The sequence below is a fragment of the Bufo bufo genome, chromosome 5, assembly GCF_905171765.1.
Source record: "Bufo bufo chromosome 5, aBufBuf1.1, whole genome shotgun sequence".
In the NCBI taxonomy this organism is placed as follows: domain Eukaryota; kingdom Metazoa; phylum Chordata; class Amphibia; order Anura; family Bufonidae; genus Bufo; species Bufo bufo.
Window position 1 is genome coordinate 127467825 of NC_053393.1, and position 22516 is coordinate 127490340.

A 22516-nucleotide genomic window follows, 5' to 3' on the forward strand; every position below is an offset into this window, starting at 1 on the left:
TTTTTTACGGTGTTCATCTGAGGGGTTAGGTCATGTGATATGTTTATAGAGCCGGTCGATACGGACGCGGCGATACCTAATATGTCTACTTCCCCCCCCCCCCCTATTTTTTTACCAATTCTTTTTAACTTTATTTGGGGAAAATTACTTTATTGTTTATTTTTACTTGAAACTTTTCTTTTTTTGGGGGGGGGGACTTTATTTTTCACTTTATTTTTTGTCCTACTTTGGGACTTCAACTTTTGGGGGTCTAATCCTTTACAATGCATTTCAATACTTCTGTATTGAAATGCATTGGCTGTATGAGTAATACTGTGTGTATTACTCATACAGCTTCCGGCCTGTGAGATCCAGGGGGCTGGATCTCACAGGCACGTCATAGGAAGGCAGCGGCGCTGCCTTCCGTGCATTGGGTCCTCCATACAGCCCCACGGGGACCCGATGGCATCACCGCCACCGCACCATAAAAAGCCGCAAACCGCAGGTCTGAATTGACCTGCGGTTTGCGGCGATCGGCGACACGGGGGTCACAGGGCCCCTTGCGCATTTAACCAAGATGCCCGCTCAACGATTTGAGCAGGCACCTTGTTCCGATCTCCACCCGCCGGTGATCAGAAATACACATGCCGTACCGGTACGTCATGTGTCCTAAAGAGGTTAATGAGCAAAATCGCCACACGGCGTTATTCATCCCGTATTTTCCTTGGAGGACCCACAACACAGATGAAAAGAGAGACCATTTCTATCATCATTTTAGAATCCATAACAATTTTTTAAACTGGAATCGGTCAGGTCCAGATAATGCTGAGATGACGGAACCATTGTAGAATCTTCTTAATGTCATTAACAGCAATAAAAGGAGTTGGCGTTATCGTCAATGCTGCTCCTGGAGTTTTCCCTCCGTTACAGCGAGGCAGTTTTGTGTTATGTGTCAAAGCAATGTCGGTAGTGACAGCAGCATTATGGAGCGTCTAGCTGGAGGGGGAAGGGTACCACGACTCTGCTAGTCATACTGCACGCAGACCCCCTAGCCATGACACTGGTCCGTAGGATGTGATGCAAGTAGACTACTACTAGCTTCCAACGGACAGATGTCACCGCAAGGTACACAGCCCATAAATGCAGGCTAAACATTAAGTGACCTGGCAGTAACCGGGGAAGATGATTTGTAGAAAGCAAAAATTATATTCCATAAACACTAAAAGCATAGTCTGTTCATACAAGGAACATGGTCAGCAGCAGACAGGAAAACATATAGATTAATGGGGTCATTTATCAGACTGGTGTAAAGTGGAACTGGCTTAGTTGCCCATAGCAACCAATCAGATTTCACCTTTCATTTTCCAAAGGAGCTGTCAAAAATTAAAGGTGGAATCTGATTGGTTGCTATGGGCAACTAAGCCAGTTCTACTTTACACCAGTTTGATAAATGACCCCATAAGATTATAAATCATTGGAGGAAACTAAAACAATCAAGAGAACGAAGGCCTCGTACTCCGTGGAGCACCCTGAAATGAACAGAGTGGCCAGTCCGCCATGCGCCGGCTGCTCTATTCATTTCTATGGGAGTTTCTTGAGATAGCCAGGCACTGTATTCAGCCATCTCCAGAACTTCCATAGAAACAAATGGCAGCGCGCATGCCCAACTAGGGCCTTAATCTTATGGTACTAATGTTAAGGCCAGAGGAGATTTGGTACTATGCAGTTATTGAGCCAGTAGTTTTGGCAACTTTTATGCACTATGGAGATTTATTATCTTCCTTGCGCCATAAAAGCAAATTTAAAAAATCACAAGCTGTGCGTTTGTGACTATTTAAATGCGACTTTTTGAAGGAGTAAAAAAAAAAATGAAAAAAAAAGAAAAGTTGCAAGTGCCTCTTTTAACGCTGCCCTAGCCACTTTTAAAAAAAAACAAAAACTGGCAAGGGCATTAAAGGGGCGTGACCAACAGCAGAGACAAATTTATCTTCATTTATGCCAGTTTTCTGGTGCAAATGAAACCAGAAATCGACGGCAGCTCTGAACGGTCGTAGATTTCTGTTTGGGCGCACAGACTGCAGGAAGATGCCCCTAATTTATGAGGTCTGCACCTCATCATAAATGTGGTGCATCCTCGGACAGTGCAAGGGATATCAAGCGCCTGTCTTGATAAATCTCCCCCTCTGTGTCTCAGCCCTTGGTGACCTTGCTCTGTAACTTTACATCATCTGCCACTTTGTGTCTGACTTGCCATGGTTCTTAAAATGCCCCCACTTTACAATAATAGGACTTGCAGCGGACCATGAAATATCCATGAGGGAAGGAATTTCATGCACTGACTTTTTGCAATGGTTATCCTATTACAGGTACCACGTTCAAATTCGGCGAACTCTTCAGAAAGACCTATTTCCCAAATCTTTGTAAAGGCAGACTGCATGGCTAGGGGCTGGATTTTATACACCTGCAGCAATGGGACTGAATGAAACACCTGAATTTAATGATTAAGAGGTGTGCCCCAATACTTTGGATCAGCTTCATTCAGCGTTCACCTTCTACACATGCACCTTAGCACACAAGGGGGGCTGGCGCAAGGGTCATGAATAAACAAGTACTTGGGGCCTGTGATTGAAGCACCGGAGGTTTTGCATTGCTGAACCCACTTATATTTCTGCAGCACATTTCACATGCACCAGGGTATGTGCCCGATATTCAAGATGGATAATCACAGGTTTTAGAGAATCCCATATTCTATCATTAAAAAAAAAACAAATCCAGCTAAAATGCTGCTGCTTAAAAGGAGTTCTTCACAAATGTACGCACGTCTATACTGTATCACGTCTGTGGCCATCCAAATGACAGCCATTTACAGTCGTGTCAGACACGGGTAATATGTGGTTTTATTGCCCGGCAGTTCTAGGAAAGATCGTTAAGATGCATTAAACATCAAACTCTTATGGCTACAGGGAAGATAATTGATCATAATAGACACACATCATCTTCAGGAGTCTGAATGGCAATACCACATGTACAAACAGACTACAGTTCATTATTAATTCATATATGCTAGCAGGAAAAAGGCAAAGACCAAAGATGTATAGCTGTCAACAAATCCGACCAGAAAAAGTGAAATGAGAACCGTTGCGTAAAAAGGCTATGTACACATTTGTGGCCAATTTTTTTTATTTATTATTGCATTGTACTCATTTGGAACTAAAACTAATATGTTTTAAAAATTCGGTCTTTATTAAAAAAAAATATGACCTCCTTTTTTCTGTACAGAGCTGACATGCTCTACTAGCAGCCTGTGGATTTTCTGTCTCTTCCGTCAGACCAGGAGCTGACGGACTCCTTATCTCTGCTCTCTGACATTATAAACACTCATTATAGCTCAGTTGTTATCTTACTGATAAGAATGTGGCTTAAAAAAGTGTTTATGACCTCTCAGTAGGTTAGAGATAAGGTTTATTAGATGACCAGCACAAAGTGAAAGTACCAGTCACACAGCTAGAAAAACTGTTAACCCTTTGTGACAGAACAGCTCAATATTTTTAATAAAGGCCAATTGAAAAAATGATTTTTAGCCCAAAATTAGTAACATGCAATCCTAAAAAAATAAAATAAAATTGCCTTTAAGAAAATGATGCTTGTACCATCTTCTAATGCCGAAGAGACGTGGTTACAGTGCATGTAAACACCCGTCAGTCCCAGTGAGATCAACAGGGTGGCAGCGAGCATGTTTGATGGCCACTTTAATCATGTGAGCATAATTAAAAATAATTTCCCTGCATCTGTAAATCCACATGATCAACCCTACTGGACAGTATGCCTGGTTAAATGTATTAAATTACTATGAAATAGTCGTTACATGTATTTTGGTGCCCATACACATTATACTAAGGTTGATGAATACGGAGGATTTCAATCTAAACAATTGTTCTGCAGGTAAAATTTAACCACAAACGATCATTTTAACCAACCGATGACACACCACAGTAATCTGGAAAGAAGTCGGCCATGTATGAAATTGCTGTCTGATGGTCGGAAAAAAGATTCTTCTGGTACCATTCTTTTACGTAAAAATATCTGGCATTCGCAAACAATCTTTACTGGTACTAACATAACCAGAAAGATCATTTCTCCTTAACCTTGTGTCATTGAATACCTAAGATAAGTGTGAACAACTCGGCCAATGGATTACAATGTGTACGGCTGTATCAGCGATGCAAAGGTTCACAACACAAGCGTTCATTCAATGGTTGTTCAACCATAAACCTACTTCTATCCAATATGTAGGGCCACTGTAAAAGGGTTTTTCCCATAAGAAATATTCTACATTTTTGAAACCAGCACCTGGATCTGAATACTTTTGCAACTGCATATAACTGAAAATGTAGTATAGCCACAGATTTATATAATAAAATGTATCTGTATAGCGCCCCTTGCCGTTTGTTTCCCCCCCCCCCCATATCTTTCTGTCCCCTTCAGTAACATAGCGGGTGGTCGCACATGCTCAGTTCCATCCTTCAACTGTCTCTAGGCCTAGCTTCTGTTAGTAGATATGACAGTAACAGGGAGAGCAGCAGCAGAAATGACACCCCCTGAGCTGTGATAGGGGGATAGCTGCAGCAGAAATGACACACCCCCTGAGCTGTGATAGGGAGATAGCTGCAGCACAAAGGACTTTGACAGCCTTGAGCTGCCAGCCTCAAGTCAAGCAGAACAATTGGAGCAATGAAGAAGTAGATTTTAATGTACTATATGAGGTAGGAGTTTAATTTTTTACATTCATCTCAGCTAACCCCTTTAAAATGTTAGCTGTTCGAGCAAAAATAAATCACACAGGGTAGATTTATTGACACTACTGGACTGTAAAAAAAAAGTCTCATATCACATTTTAGAATAACCTCTTTTTAAATAAGAGACTTGGGTTAACAATGTAATATTCCTTACTAGGTCTGGTAGCAGAGGCTTTTATGCATCTGTAATGTTCTAACAAGCATCACTCTTTCATGGCACAAACTCTTTGCTCCTGCCGTTTCCTCCTCTCTGCTCCAGACAGGGCTTTGTGCTTCCTTCAAGCATTAGCATTTTGCATATGAATACATGTACATGGAGTAAACAATCTATTCGGTTTTGTCTTCAGAAGAATGACCTATGAATGGACAGGATGAGTCTTTTTATCTGGAGCTGTCGACAATCAAAATCCATAGACGTTTCAAAGTGCGTAACAGCAAGCACCAATAATGTGCGATATGATTTAATGAGGCCATTACTGGCAATATACAAACCTTCAATAAAATTAAATAAATCCAGGATCAAAACTACATAATAAAACGTTTCTGGGAAAGTTGTTTCTTTCTTAAACCAGTCGTTCACTTCTTTACAGAAGCAGAAATTTGCAGTAAAATGTTCTGTGTTTAATGATTAAAATGAAAGTATCACCTATGTTTTTAAACTAATTAAAACTAGATAGTGAAATTTTTTTATAACCTGTTTTTAATTATTTGTAGATTTTTTTTCCTTCTATTTTTGGTACACTGGGGTGGCCATCTTGCTTGAGCTGCTATTAACAGCATTTTTAGATAAACTATACAGCAGCCATATGGTCCATAGGGACTTGTAGTCTGAAGATGTTCATTGATTTCTATGGGAGAGTTTTCAAGACGTGCTGTGACCTGTTCAGAGGTAATTGTGCGGGGAGGGGGTGTAGATAAGATTTGTCTATCTTCTATGGTGAATTGTGCTGCCAACCATCACCCGATGAATGAGCAAAATGCCCGTTCATGGGGTGATAAAGTCATTCATGCAGGCACATCAAGCATTGTTTTTGGGCAGCAGATCACTATAGCGATCCCTCCTACTCATACTGTGAAGGAGATTGCTGCATGTAAATGCAGTGGTCTCCTTCACTGAGCGAGCAGCTGACTGTCGGGAAGGACAATGGTCTAAATGTTCTTCATGTGCAAAACTGCGGTGCTACATTGTTTGAACATCCAATGAAAACTTCAAATATGGGTCTACAGGGAGATCTTGGCCACATCACACATTGCATTCCACTGTGTAGAACTACAGCCACTGAATGAATGGGGTCGCAGAGCAACTTCAAAGTTGCCATGATGGATTTTGAACTTTTTGGGTTGCGAGTTGCACTGCAACCCCCTTCAGTTCAATGACTATAGTGCTACACAGCGATCCTTGGTGATGTGACAGGTGTTGTAGCCAAGATCATCGTGCAGCCCCAGACCAAAATAGCAAAAAACGGGATTGAGTTAACCCATCCGTAAAACAGCTCTTCGATTAGGAACCACGTAAATAATATATATTTTTGAATAATACCTACAACATTCTTTATTCTAACGTCGTTAATACGTAACACCAAGCAAAATACTTTCAAAAATGATAAAATTATGGGAAACTGTGCATTATAACAAAAATTATAAGGGGCGCTCATTCTGTAGATTAATCAAGGGGTACTTAGCTTAGTCTAAATGTGATTGCAATGTGTTAGGACAAAAGATATAAAATGGAAATCATCTTCTCGATGGACTTGTGATTTTCGCTAAAAAAATTTTTTATTCGTACAAGGGATCATCTTTTATTCGGGGGTCATTCTCACAGACTTCTTCCAGACAAAGGCTTTAGTGTCCAAACAATGCATTTATTTGGCAGTCTTCATGCACAAACAGCAACCAAAACATAAATCAAAACAAATCCTCAGCCGTCTGGCCACTGACTAAACATTATAGTCCCTCTCTAGCAGGATCCGGGTCTACCACCCAGCTCCCCAAAACACGGCAGTGCTTACCCCACACAGGGTCAGAGGGTCCCGGCTCCCACAGGCTTTAGCACAGCCTGCTTCTTCCTCAGACTGAGAGCCCCACCCAAGTCCAGCAACAGGATTAAATAGCATCCCTGGACATGGGCATATTCTTAATACCCGGAGTAAGGCATGGGGAACAGGCACCCACCCAACACATTGCCTGTTCCCAGTAAAAGCCTGCCCTGGAGTAGCTGGAGCCAGCTAAGCTAACTATCTTGGTGTCCACCAACTAACTAAGTGGCCACCTATATCTAGGGACTTTACTCCACCAAGGCCGGGCCCCTTGGTGACACACTCCTGGTGCAAACAACACCCCCTTTCCATGCTTTGCCGGGACTTTTCTATTCTCACCCAGGTTCCTCTGGGTGAGATACACCCTTTCAATGGCCGTCATGTGGCCCTCTGGCAGCTCCACTGCCACATTCGGTAGAGTGTCAAATAACATAACACAGACAGGAGATTAGACTACAGAACAAGCTGAAACCAAAGGGCTAAAATGTCATCACAACAGCACAAGAGTAACGTACAAAGGCATGGCTGAGGCTGCAGTAGCCAAACTGATTCCCATTAGTTTAGGTTTAACCCCTTAAGGACTCAGCCCTATTTCACCTTAAGGACTTTTTTTTGCAAATCTGACCAGTGTCACTTTAAGTGCTGATAACTTTAAAACGCTTTGACTTATCCAGGCCATTCTGAGATAGTTTTTTTCGTCACATATTGTACTTCATGACACTGGTAAAATGAAGTCAAAAAAATAAATTTTTATTTATAAAAAAAAAATACCAAATTTACCAAAAACTTTAAAAAAATTGCAAATTTCCAAGTTTCAATTTCTCTACTTCTATAATACATAGTAATACCTCCAAAAATAGTTATTACTTTACATTCCCCATATGTCTACTTCATGTTTGGATCATTTTGGGAATGATATTTTTTGGGGATGTTACAAGCCTTAGAAGTTTAGAAGCAAATCTTTAAAATTTTTCAGAAATTTTCAAAAACCCAATTTTTAGGGACCAGTTCAGGTCTGAAGTCACTTTGCGAGGCTTACATAATAGAAACCACCCAAAAATGAAACCATTCTATAAACTACACCCTTCAAGGTATTCAAAACTGATTTTACAAACTTTGTTAACCCTTTAGGTGTTCCACAAGAATTAATGGAAAATAGAGATACAATTTCAGAATTTCACTTTTTGGGCAGATTTTCCATTTTAATAATTTTTTTCCAGTTACAAAGCAAGGGTTAACAGCCAAACCAAACTCAATATTTATAGCCCTGATTCTGTAGTTTACAGAAACACCCCATATGTGGTCGTAAACCGCTGTACGGGCACACGGCAGGGCGCAGAAGGAAAGGAATGCCATACGGTTTTTGGAAGGCAGATTTTGCTGGACTGGTTTTTTGACACCATGTCCCATTTGAAGCCCCCCTGATGCCCCCCTTCGAGTAGAAACTCCAAAAAAGTGACCCCATTTTAGAAACTACGGGATAGGGTGGCAGTTTTGTTGGTGCTAGTTTAGGGTACATATGATTTTTGGTTGCTCTATATTTGTTATATATGTTTTGGCACCATTTTTATTTTTTGTTATTTACAACATTCATCTGACAGGTTATATCATGTGATATTTTTATAGACCAGGTTGTGACGGATGCAGCGATACCGAATATGTATACTTTTTTTTATTTATGTAAATTTTACACAATGATTTCTTTTTTTAAACAAAGTTTCCATAGTCTGAGAGCCATAATTTTTTCAGTTTTTGGGCGATTACCTTGGGTAGGGTATGATTTTTGCGGGATGAGATGACGGTTTTATTGGTACTATTTTGGGGTGCGTGTGACTTTTTGATCGCTTGCCATTACACTTTTTGTGTTGTAAGGTGAGAAAAAAATTATTATTTAGCACAGTTTTTATTTAATTTTTTTTACGGTGTTCATCTGAGGGGTTAGGTCATACCTAATATGTATACTTTTTTTTATTTATGCAAGTTTTACACAATAACAGCTTTTTTAAAACAAAAAAAAATGATGTTTTAGTGTCTCCATATTCTGAACCATAGTTTTTTAATTTTTTGGGCGATTGTCTCAGGTAGAGGATCATTTTTTGCGGGATGATGTGACGGTTAGATTGGTAATATTTTGGTGGGCAAACGCCTTTTTGATCGCTTGCTGTTGTACTTTTTGTGATGTAAGGTGACAAAAAAAATGGTTTATTTAGCACAGTTTTTATTTTTTATTTTTTACGGTGTTCATCTGAGGGGTTAGGTCATGTGATATGTTTATAGAGCCGGTCGATATGGACGCGGCGATACCAAATATGTATACTTCCCCCCCCCCCCCCCCTATTTTTTACCTTTTTTTTTTTTACTTTATTTGGGGAAAATGACGTTTTTTGTTTATTTTTACTTGAAACTTTTAATTTTTTGGGGGGGAAAACTTTATTTTTTAAACTTTTTTTTTTCACTTTATTTTTTGTCCCACTTTGGGACTTGAACTTTTGGGGGTCTAATCCTTTACAATGCATTCCAATACTTCTGTATTGGAATGCATTGGCTGTATGAGTAATACTGTGTCACACGCACCCCAAAATAGTGCTGGATCTCACAGGCTCTCCACCGGAAGGCAGCGCAGATGCCTCAGGAAGGCATCGCTCTGCCTTCCATGCCATCGGGTCCCCCCCACAGCCCCATGGGGACCCGATGGCACCGCCGACCACCGCCGCCGCACCAGGTAAAGCCGCAAACCGCAGGTCTGAATTGACCTGAGGTTTGCGACGATCGCCGACACAGGGGGGTCACGGGACACCCCCGCACATTTAGCCGAGGTGCCTGCTCAATGATTTGAGCAGGCACCTTGTTCCGATCGGAACAACACATGATGTAGATCAGATAAGATAAGATGCCTTTATTGTCACTGTACAATACAATGTAATACAATGTACAATACAATGAAATGCACCGGTACGTCATGGGTCCTTAAGGACTCGGGAACCATGCCGTACCGATACGTCATGCGTCCCTAAGGGGTTAAGGGGCTGTCCCATGATTCATGAAAAATCTGAAAAAATAAGACATCAATATGGTACATAATCTCTTTCTAACACAGCTATGACAAGCCCTGCACATCACATGGATCCAGTGATCTCCCCATTCATTTCTCCAACTGCTCTGCTAGATTTATTTCAAGCAAGCAGCTCAGGGGTGTGTCCTTTTTGCTGCAGCTCTCTCTCTTTCACAGCTCAGGGGTATATCCTTTCAGTTGCAGCTCTCTCCCTGTAAGGGCTCATGCACACGACTGTATGCCCTACGAGACATACGGTCTGTGAGCGGGCCATATGTCCCGGAGCGGCATACATCGCGTGCACAGCATCATAGATTACAATGATGCTGTGCGCATCGGGCTGCACGCGAGACTAGTGTCCCGCACTAATATGATCTTATGAGTGCGGGACAATAGCCCCGCGGGCGGCCCGATGCGCACAGCATCATAGTAACCTATGATTCTGTGCGCACGATGTATGCTGCTCTGGGACATATGGCCCGCTCACAGACCGTATGTCTCGGAGGGCGTACGGTCGTGTGCATGAGCCCTAACATTCAGATTCTAACAATACAGCTGGTGGCAGTTGAAGGCTGAAACGAAGCAAGTGCAACCACCTGTGTGAGGTGGACAGAGAAATACGGAAAACAAGCAGCAGGTGGCACTATACAGATATATTTTATTCAATAAGTCAGTGGCTTAAAAAATTTAAAAAATTTGGTTTAAAAAATTTTAAATATTCTTCATAGGACAACCCCTTTAAATATATAAGAGGAGCCAGACAAAATGCTAAGAAATGTGCAATGGTCAGTAAGAAAAATAAAAGTACTAGTCCAGCAAAACAGCAGATTATTTCAATTATACCTTGTCAAAACAACGTGCAGTAAAACGTCATGTAGGGAGATCTGGGACATTTCCTGAACGCTTACCGAGCACATGCACTGATATTCAGCATCCTGTTTGCTGACCACGAAAAACATTTACTTCATAGTAATTTAATTGATAATATTTTCCAGATGTGTGAAATTGAGCAAAATGCATTGCCATGGGCTGGCTATAACATGCTGCATTTTCATGGTGACAGGTGGTATTTAAAGGGATTGTGCCATTAAAGGGATTTTCTGGTTTGTATCAAAATCCTTTAAAATAATAGTTTATGAAGGTAGCTGTAATTTTGTAATGTGTTTTTTTTACCTTTATTGCTCCTATTTTCCGTTCTGGGCTGTGGTCACATGACCAGGTCCATGCAGCTCTTTCTTATTTCCTGTGATGTTAGGTCCATGGGCGGGGCAGTGATAGGGGAGTGTCTATGTAAATAGCTGGGTGGGAGGAGCTGGGTGTTAGTGGCAGTGCTAGAGCTGTGGCAGAGAAAGGAGAAGTGCATCATGGGTTTGGTTGGATACAGGAACAGGAAGTGCTACATACAGGATATAAACCAACCAAAGTGATTTGTTAACATGGTGAAAACGGGTAAGGAGAGTGCAAATTGAAAAAAAATAAGCATAGGGAAGATGTGATAAGCAACTATATGACCGTATCCATTCAAAATACAAAGAAAACCTGGAAAACCCTATAAGGCAACCCCTTCCATTTGTCTTATTGGGACATATGGACAGTCATGCTCGAGATCTCCATTAGGGTAGGTCAACATGGGGTGAATACACTGACACATACAAGCATACGGCAAAACCGCAGCATTTTTACAACAAAAAAATGCCGGGGGTAAAATCTGCTGCAAATCTGCAGAAAATTCACAAACACATCTGCAGTGGAATTTCCACAGCGCAATCGCCGCACAATCGGCAGCAGAAATTTCACTGCAGAAAATCTGCCTGGTGTGGTGTGTGGTCATAGCTTTAACAAGAGTGGAGAGCGGCTGCAAAAATGGCTTCCCTTCTTCAGAACTAAGTGTTACCATGTACTGCATGGTTGTCCATTCACTTGACAGAGCACCATGTAATACTGCATTTCTCCTGGAGCAGCCACTGTGGGAAAATGTGTGGCCATCCACAGCTTCGGCCATAGATACTAGACTTCCATAGGGTTCTAGCTGTCTGATCTGCATAGTTCAGTGGGTCCTCATTTAACAAAGGGGTTCCCCAGATGCAAAAACCCCTTTAATACTGCACTGAAAAATTTTAGACATACTGGGCTGTCTAAATGCAAGTCACACGGTCCTTTCCTATTCTCAAAGAGATAGAATAAAAATAAGGTGAAAACTGTATCATTGTCTTGATTTCTACATACCATTAAAGGCAACCCATCACATTGAACATGCAGTCTGACCTGCAGGCAGCAGATTTACACTGTCATTCACTGATTAGAACCGCCCACTGGACTCCTAAACCCAGAAGGAGGGATTTAAATGATTAAAATAAAAGTTATACTGAAACTTTTAACATTATATATCAATCTGCTCAGCTCCTCTTACTCTATAACATGCTGTCCGTAGACTGGAATGCAGTTTCAAGGTGACAAGTTCCCTTTAAGCAAAAATATCATTAATTATAAATAAATAAATAAATATATATAAATAAATATATAAAATGTATATGTATGTATGTATGTATGTATGTATGTATGTGTATATATATATATATATATATATATATATATATATGTACAGACCAAAAGTTTGGACACACCTTCTCATTCAAAGAGTTTTCTTTATTTTCATGACTATGAAAATTGTAGATTCACACTGAAGGCATCAAAACTATGAATTAACACATGTGGAATTATATGCATAACAAACAAGTGTGAAACAACTATAGGTCATATTCTAGGTTCTTCAAAGTAGCCACCTTTTGCTTTTATTACTGCTTTGCACACTCTTGATGAGCTTCAAGAGGTAGTCCCCTGAAATGGTTTTCACTTCACAGGTGTGCCCTGTCAGGTTTAATAAGTGGGATTTCTTGCCTTATAAATGGGGTTGGGACCATCAGTTGCGTTGAGGAGAAGTCAGGTGGATACACAGCTGATAGTGCCACTGAATAGACTGTTAGAATTTGTATTATGGCAAGAAAAAAGCAGCTAAGTAAAGAAAAACGAGTGGCCATCATTACTTTAAGAAATGAAGGTCAGTCAGCCAGCCGAAAAATTGGGAAAACTTTGAAAGTAAGGGCTATTTGACCATGAAGGAGAGTGATGGGGTGCTGCGCCAGATGACCTGGCCTCCACAGTCACCAGACGTGAACCCAATCGAGATGGTTTGGGGTGACCTGGACCGCAGAGTGAAGGCAAAAGGGCCAACAAGTGCTAAGCATCTCTGGGAACTCCTTCAAGACTGTTGGAAGACCATTTCAGGGGACTACCTCTTGAAGCTCATCAAGAGAATGCCAAGAGTGTGCAAAGCAGTAATCAAAGCAAAAAGGTGGCTACTTTGAAGAACCTAGAATATGACATATTTTCAGTTGTTTCACACTGGTTTGTCATGTATATAATTCAACATGTGTTAATGCATAGTTTTGATGCCTTCATAGTCCTGAAAATAAAGAAAACTCTTTGAATGAGAAGGTGTGTCCAAACTTTTGGTCTGTACTGTATACACACATACACTGTATATATCTATACCATTTTATTTTTTTACATACATAATTTTTTATTTTTTTCAGTTTGTATGTTAAAAAAAAAAAAATGGTATAGATATATATATATATATATATATATACACACACACACACACACACTAATAATTATATATATATATATATATATATATATATATATATATATATATATATATTATATATTTCATTATAAATGCCGTAAAATGAATAACCGAAGTACAGCAGAAGGGCTCAGAGCTGGGCTGGTTTGATGAGGAGGTGCTAACAGTTACAAGCTCATTCATACCAAAGAATAGTTCCTCATAAGCCAGGATCTTCTATGCCATCCCAATATTATGGTTATAATGCCTAGGCCAGATACACAGTTTTGTTATTCCCAGTGATATATGTATGATCCAGAATTACAAACGTCATGTCAAAGTCTTTTATGTGCAAGTTTGGACAATCCATCTTATTAGGGAATTATCTTAAGCACTTACACACATAAATATGAAGTGTTAAAAAGTATGAGTATATGATATTACAATTATAAACTATGACTCTCATACACTTCCGCCTGGGAGTTAAAGGCTTTCCATGACAAACAAAAGTTGGAGGAACAGTAGAAAACTGGGAGTTTCAGCTGGAGTTCTTGCTGGTAAAGGAATTTTCTCCTGGCAGATTTCCTTCATATGTAAAAACTAAAAGGGTGTAGTTTTTACACCGCAATCATGCACACAATTGTCAGGAGGGAAACATTCCCTCCCGGCAATCGCCTGCTGACATGCTGAGGAGCCCACTAATATTCCATGCAGTGATCTCCTCAGCAACATGAGGAGGAGCGATCGCTATGTCATCGCTTGTCCCCATGCTGTACAGTGGTTTGCCAGCAGCAGATCGCAATTAGACAGAATGATTTGCCACCGGCAAATCCTAATCTTTCAGCATGCTAAAAGATCTGGATTGCCGAATGAACAAGCGGTTGCTCGTTCATCGTGCAATCGGCGGCAGTATTACACTGCAAGATTATCGCTAAGGAGCGTTCCTACGAACATCTGCCCGTCTAATACACCCTTAAGCCATTTGTGTCTTCTCAAAAAGGCAATTACACAGTGACTGAACATGCTTATCTTGTCATTTCCATGTCTATGCCCCCAAAACTTAGCTGATGAGCAAGAGCAGAGACAGATTTTTTTTGTACAAAACTTGAAGGCACCATCGTATATTATTTGTGTACAACTTTGAAAAGTTCTTGGAGCAGTAGGAAAAAAAATTGCCTTGATTTCCCTTTTAATTTTAGGCTTTTTTCATACATGTTTTATATTTTAGGATATCTCCATGGATCGCTAATTCAAGCACAGTACTTTTTATCAACCATGCAAGCGCAGAATGAACATCTGGTGGCATAATAACTGTAGAATTTCATATCTGCTATCACTCAGCCTAAACAAATTGAAGGAATGTTAAACAGTAACAATAGGCCTTTTGTGACCTACCAGTACAAGATTAACCAAAGCAGGGTATATCATGTGAAATCGCTCTTCATAGCAAACTGAACTCAAGGTTTCCCATAAGTAACAAATCAACACTACTGAAAAAGAATAAGCTAGGTTAGCTTTGCTTAACTGAATTTCTTATCAGGAAATGGAAGAATAATTGCTCGAGTCACTGCAGTGGTTCTGTTAGTGAAATGAGTTTCAATGCAACCTTTGGTTCTGGGAAAAGTCTCACTTAATTAATGCCTCTTTCCCACGGGCGTGTGTGCCCCGTTGCCGTATTGCGGACTGCATTTGCAGATCCGCAATACACGGGCGCTGTTCCGTGGGCATTTAATTGGGTACTTCAATGGGTCCGCAAATCCGGAGATGCGGAATGGTGTGGAACGGAACGGAACCCTACAGAAGCACCACGGAGTGCTTCCGTGGGGTTTCGTCCTGTACTTATGTTCCACAAAAAAGATAGATCATGTCCTATATTTTTGCGGAACAGCCCGATCGTGGACCCATTCTGGTGAATGGGTCCGCATTCCGATGCGGCTGCCCCACGGACTGTGCTCACGCATTGCGGCCCGCAGCACGACCATGGGGAGCACACGCCCGTCGGAAAGAGGCCTAAGAGGGTTGTCCAGTGGGGTAAATTCTTTAGAAACATCCCGGATTGGTATAAGAAATACAATAACGAATATTTGTGCAGTGACCCAGTGGATCACCGCTAAAGGGGGGGGTTATTGGTATTATGTAATGCATAGTAATTCCCAAAGGGTGTATACGGGGTAAGGGATAAGATTTGGTTGCTAGGTGTGGTCTGGTCCCATTCTTCTTACCAAGTGTATGTAGTGTGTGAAAAGTAGCTGGTGAGTGAGGAGGTGAAAAGAAGCAAACTGAGACATGGTAGTGTTTGAGCAAATAGCAGCCAACAAACTGTGTGGAAAAAAAGACAGAAACAAGTGTCAGTCTCTCTTAGGTTCAATAATTCTCTCCCTCAGAGACTATTTCAGTGTGGTTCATGGGAAAATCCAATAAAGGTAACGCATGCCTCAAGCTATAAACTTTACTGCAATTTGGTTGTGTTAGGAGCTTCAGGCACCCTTCCATACAAGAGGCAGACTGGCTATCTGTTTAAAAACTACACCCTGCAATTGGGCATTGTAGTGCCATCGATTGAGAAAGAGAGAATTTGCATTTCTTTGGTTAGATTGGAAAGATTGCACGGTTTATCTATAAAGGGACTCAGAGGGGCCAAATTACTACCTCTTCCACCAACTCTATATACGGTCTTAGGAAAATTGTTTTATGTAACATTTTGAGACTGTGCCTACTCTTACAAGTAAAGCTGTTCATTTGTTACACTCAAAGCTGGCTTCACCATTGCACTGCACTACCACCGCATTATATCATCCTGCATCACAAGGGATCCCTGCCTCACCATCCCAAAACCAATCAACACCAACCGCCACCAGGCAGGAGTCCCCAAACCAGAGTGTGACCAGAGGGGAAGAAAAGGATGCGCCCCTCCATCCACTGCATGGACCAGGCAGCGCCAGATTGAGGACCACCATGATTACTACTGCCACTATTACCACTCCCATCATCATTTTACCTGCCCTCACTGATCCTCGGGTGCTCCTGTTCCAGGGCTTACATGGTCCCTGTTAATCTCTACTTCATGGTCCTGTCTCGACACGCAGGATATGCCTGCTCAGCCAATCGTTGGCCACAGTGGTCACATGCCTCAACCAGTGACTGGCTGAACAGGCATTTTCAGACATTTCTTGTGTGTCGAGATGGGACTAGGAATTAGAGACCAGTAGGGATGCAGAAAGCACCAGAGCAGGGAATCAGTGAGTGAGGGTAAGTAGACTTTATTTTATACACCACTGTGAGCCATTTTTACCACTATAGCCTCCATTCAGCCCCCCTTCCATGGCACAACCTCATTACCATATTTGCATCAGCATTGGAGGTTCCATTCGGGGCCTCCATTGCCGATTTAAAAAAAAAAAAAAAAAAAAAAATTATAATAAAAAGAAGTCCTGCAATCAGGACTTTATTTCTGCTAAAACAAAGAAGACACCTGAGTGGAAGCCAAACCATTATAGTCAATACGATCTATGAGGCTCTGTTGGTTTCAGTTACGTGCCGAATACGGCACTTCCGTTATTTTTATTTCCTGCTCCTTTAACAGAGCAGAGCAACGAAAATAACTAGCGCAAATGTGAAAGTGGCCCCTAGTCTCCCACTCCCTGCACAAGTAGCACATAACACAGTAGACTTACTGCTTATATACATATATACAATGTACAGCACCTTAACCGGCCTGTGTTCATATAAAAAAAAAAAATTGATAGATTATTAAAGAAACTCCCCAGTTTATTATTATAGACACAATCAGAGCCGAGATGACTTCTAGGTAGAGAGGAAAGCTGCCAGTATCTTTTCCCCAGGACCTACCTTCTCAAACTTGCGGCAGGGACCCCCATATTCAATCATCTGGTAGCATCTTGCTGCTGTGTGAGCAGATTTGAATGTATCCGTACGGTGGGTGCCCAAAATAAATTTTACTGGTGGGCCCCAGGCACCCCAGTCCGACACTGACTGTAGGGTTAAAGTAAGAATGAAAGACAAAAAAAAAGAAAAAAAAGAAGACTTTGGCATTTACCTCTGGGAGGAGTCCAATTTCTGCCGCTTCGAGGAGATTTGGTGAAGTTGTATTACTATCTCAGAGGGGTAAAGGCAAAATCCTAAGGCAAGAGTGTCTTCTGTGGATTTTTTAAGGTGTTGTCCAATCTGCACAAAAAAAAAAAAGGAAAACCAAAATGAATATTGGTAATAGCAAGTAAGCAAACTATTTACGCAATTGTTCAAGTCCTCCACAATGCAAACACATTTTGCTAAGGGTTGTCCACAAGAGCTAGGCTGAGAATGTTCCCAACTTCATGGATGTTCATACTTTCTAACTACCAAAAATAAAATTAAACCTGCTCCTGGAGTGTTATAAGTGGTTTATACAGTACAGAGAAACTTCTCCACTGCTATTATAGACCATTCAAACCACTTGCTGGCCAACCTAAAGTAAAGTGAGGTTATAATCTCTGCTACACTTCAGCAAACACGGACTAGATACTACACTGGAGCCATATAATGTACAGACTCTTCTTTCCAAATAAGATGGAGTTAAGGAACACGACATCACTCCATTATTCACTAATAAATGAAGGATGGCTTATGTAGCACAACGTCCATGCAGTGCCATGACCCCTGTGTAGGCTTCAAGCTGAGAAATTGAGGACATTATTAATTAATTAAAAGACAAATATTCACATTGTCACCGCTGAGCAAGGAAATAATCTAGGACTGTATTTTAAGTGTAACTTTGTGTTATATTCTATACAAATAAGTTTACTATATACAAACCGGATTCCAAAAAAGTTGGGACACTAAACAAATTGTGACTAAAAACTGAATGCAATGATGTGGAGATGGCAAATGTCAATATTTTATTTGTAATAGAACGTAGATGACAGATCAAACGTTTAATCCGAGTAAATGTATCATTTTAAAGGAAAAATACGTCGATTCAAAATTTCACGGTGTCAACAAATCCCCAAAAAGTTGGGACAAGTAGCAATAAGAGGCTGGAAAAAGTAAATTTGAGCATAACGAAGTGCTGGAAGACCAATTAACACTAATTAGGTCAATTGGCAACATGATTGGGTATAAAAAGAGCTTCTCAGAGTGGCAGTGTCTCTCAGAAGCCAAGATGGGTAGAGGATCACCAATTCCCACAATGTTGCGCAGAAAGATAGTGGAGCAATATCAGAAAGGTGTTACCCAGCGAAAAATTGCAAAGACTTTGCATCTATCATCATCAACTGTGCATAACATCATCCGAAGATTCAGAGAATCTGGAACAATCTCTGTGCGTAAGGGTCAAGGCCGTAAAACCATACTGGATGCCATTGATCTCCGGGCCCTTAAACGACACTGCACCACAAACAGGAATGCTACTGTAAAGGAAATCACAGAATGGGCTCAGGAATACTTCCAGAAACCATTGTCAGTGAACACAATCCACCGTGCCATCCGCCGTTGCCAGCTGAAACTCTACAGTGCAAAGAAGCAGCCCTTTCTAAGCAAGATCCACAAGCTCAGGCGTTTTCACTGGGCCAGGGATCATTTAAAATGGAGTGTGGCAAAATGGAAGACTGTTCTGTGGTCAGACGAGTCACGATTCGAAGTTCTTTTTGGAAATCTGGGACGCCATGTCATCCGGACCAAAGAGGACAAGGACAACCCAAGTTGTTATCAACGCTCAGTTCAGAAGCCTGCATCTCTGATGGTATGGGGTTGCATGAGTGCGTGTGGCATGGGCAGCTTGCATGTCTGGAAAGGCACCATCAATGCAGAAAAATATATTCAGGTTCTAGAACAACATATGCTCCCATCCAGACGTCATCTCTTTCAGGGAAGACCCTGCATTTTTCAACAAGATAATGCCAGACCACATTCTGCATCAATCACAACATCCTGGCTGCGTAGGAGAATGATCCGGATACTGAAATGGCCATTCTGCAGTCCAGATCTTTCACCTATAGAGAACATTTGGCGCATCATAAAGAGCAAGGTGCAACAAAGAAGGCCCAAGACGATTGAACAGTTAGAGGCCTGCATTAGACAAGAATGGGAGAGCATTCCTATTTCTAAACTTGAGAAACTGGTCTCCTCGGTCCCCAGACGTCTGTTGAGTGTTGTAAGAAGAAGGGGAGATGCCACACAGTGGTGAAAATGGCCTTGTCCCAACTTTTTGGGGATTTGTTGACACCATGAAATTCTGATTCAACATATTTTCCCCTTAAAATGGTACATTTTCTCAGTTTAAACTTTTGTTCCGTGATTTATGTTCTATTCTGAATAAAATATTAGAAGTTGGCACCTCCACATCATTGCATTCAGTTTTTATTCACGATTTGTATAGTGTCCCAACTTTTTTGGAATCCGGTTTGTAAATAAAAGGTTTTATATATATATATATATATATATATATATTTATTTATTTAACGTTGACTGCTAAATCGGTTGCCTCTTTAAAAGTGTTGCCCCATGAAGAATATTCTACAGTTCTCAAACCAACACCTGGATCTGAATATTTTCGTATTAGGATTTTATATATTTTAAATAATGTATTATGCATGTTAAAAATTTAGTACAGCCACTGTTTTATTGAATTAAATCTATCTGCAGAGCGCCACCTGCTTTTTGCTCTTTATTGAATTTCCACTGAGTTGGACGCACATGCTCAGTTCCATTCTTCAACTGCCACCAGATGCAGCAGAAAAGACGGCCCCCTGAGAAAGGAAACGTTCTCTGAGCTACCAGCTTGAAATAAATCTAGCAAAGCAATTGGAGCAATGAATGTGGAGATCTCTGGATTCCTGTGAGGTATAAGGCTGGTTAGAAAGCTTTGTTAGAAAGAGATCGTCATGTGCTATATGAGGTTTGATTAAAGAGGACCTATCACTTCTCCTGACAAACCTGTTTTGATAGCTACTTGCATCCCCCATGTAATAATTCTGGAGCATATATTCTTATGGCTCTATGTTGTGCCATTCCTTTATTTATGAATGAATTGCTAGCAGTCTTCAGGTAGGGTACAGAGGGATGTTACCAGCTGGAGGTGCGTCCCTGCGCAGTCGGACTCTATCCAATCAGTGCTGCTGGTGTGTCAGACTGTGCAAGAACCCCCCCCCCCCCCCCCCAAACTGTACCCTTACTGCAGACTGCTAGCAATTCATTCATAATTTGTAGTAAAAATAATAAGGGAATGGCACAACAGAGCCATAAAGAATAGATGCTTCAGAATTGTTATTACATGGGGAATGCATGAAGATATTAAAACAGGCATGTCAGGAGCGTTGAGAGGTCCTCTTTAGTTAACCCCTTTAATCCAAATACCTTCATCTACAAATGCTACTCCAGTGTTTTACACCACCCTCTACTGGAGTGATTATGTAACTTTATATAAAAGCCGCTGAGATAAATCTGGAGCTAACTAAATCCACCTTCTCTGACCTTTCCAAACTGGACTGGTGTAAAAATGCAAAAAAACAAAAACAAAATTTTTCCTTAAAGCATACCCAACCTTTCAACATTGCATTCATCAATAGTACAATCTGCCATTTTTAGCGGTTTCTCCCTGTGCATGCTGTATTTCTAGTTTGCAGTTGAATGGAGATTAGCTGCCATCTACTAAACACAGAAAATAGAGGAGAATCCACTTCCTAACCTTCTCTTATGCACTCTGAATCAGACCCAGGATTATGAGGGACATAAGAGGTATTCATCTGTATGGTTGTGAACAAATTACCTAGGAAGTGGATATCTCAGCCAATGTAACTGCAGTAGTCCATTTATATTTTACTATGCATTTTATCCAAATTTTAAATAAAAAAGGTCTATCCAGGATTGACCAAATACAAAACTTTATTTTATTTTAACTAGCAAATAATGAAAAGCATTTCCCATTCTTTAAATATTGATAACCTATCCTCAATATCAGATTGGTGGGGGTTCAACTCCCAGCACCTCCACCAATAAGCTGACTTTGGTAGCTGCCAGACATGGAAACCTGGCTGTGCAGGTGTATTGCAGCTTAGCTCCAATGCAAGCATTCTGCTTCCAGCTCTACCAAAAGAGTTGGTTGGTGGGGTAACCAGGTGTCAGACCCATACCAATCTCTTATTGTTGACCTACATGATCAACATCAAAGACTTCCAACCCCTTCAAGGAAGTCCTAAATGAAAAGGATGTACAATGCATTTTCTGCTGCATACTCCTGGATTTCAGACATTGTTCATCTTATCTAGACAACAATTAGGATGTGCATATTAGTCCCTCTAATGTTTAGAACCCCAAACAGCCTCACCATATCACTGCTCTAACAGGGTCATCTACAGAGGGTTAAGGTAGATATACACATTAGATGGAAGTTGGCTGATGGTTGAACAAAGATCTGGTGAACGTTTATTTCGCAGACAGTCACACTTTAGTCCATATGAGCTGCTACAGTTGTTCAACCCCAACCCCCCCCCTTCCCTGTCGCCAGATGATGTGATCTGCACAATGGGAGATGCAGCGACGGCCATGGAGGGATCTGGAAGGACACAGGCGTCGGGGACCAGATAAGTATTCTTTGTATGAAGGGCCTGGGCATTGGGGGGGGGGTTACAGGTTTGAATAACCCCTATTACTCTGACTCTATTGATATCATAGAGGTTTTTTTTTTTTTTTTTTTTATAGTCATCAACACATCCTGAGGAGACCGACACATGTTTATTCATAAGAAATGGAACAGGAGAAATACAAAAGAAATCACCCACCAAGAGTTCATGAATATATTGGAGACGCTCAATTTACCCAGATGTGCATAAACAGAAAATAAAACAGCAGGTCAAGTTAAATGGGATCACGTGAGTCACGCGGGAAGTGAAACTTATCAAGAGCTCAGCCAAGTGACATTTCTAATTCTACAGTACATTCAAGCTGCACAATCACCATTTATGTACAGATTGTAAGGGATGAGAATTACTTTTAATTATGGAGAACACATCTGTAAGACCTTGTCAACATG

At 40.9% G+C, this 22516-nt stretch overlaps 1 protein-coding gene across 1 annotated transcript in view; it reads right to left on the bottom strand.

The window, feature by feature from the left end:
* Positions 1 to 22516, bottom strand: part of FAM110B (family with sequence similarity 110 member B) — a 154338-nt gene that overhangs the window by 75385 nt on the left and 56437 nt on the right. Inside the window, exon 2 of the mRNA XM_040432919.1 lies at positions 17549 to 17676. The gene's annotated coding sequence lies outside the window, so the exon portion shown is untranslated. The remainder of the gene's footprint in view (positions 1 to 17548; positions 17677 to 22516) is intronic.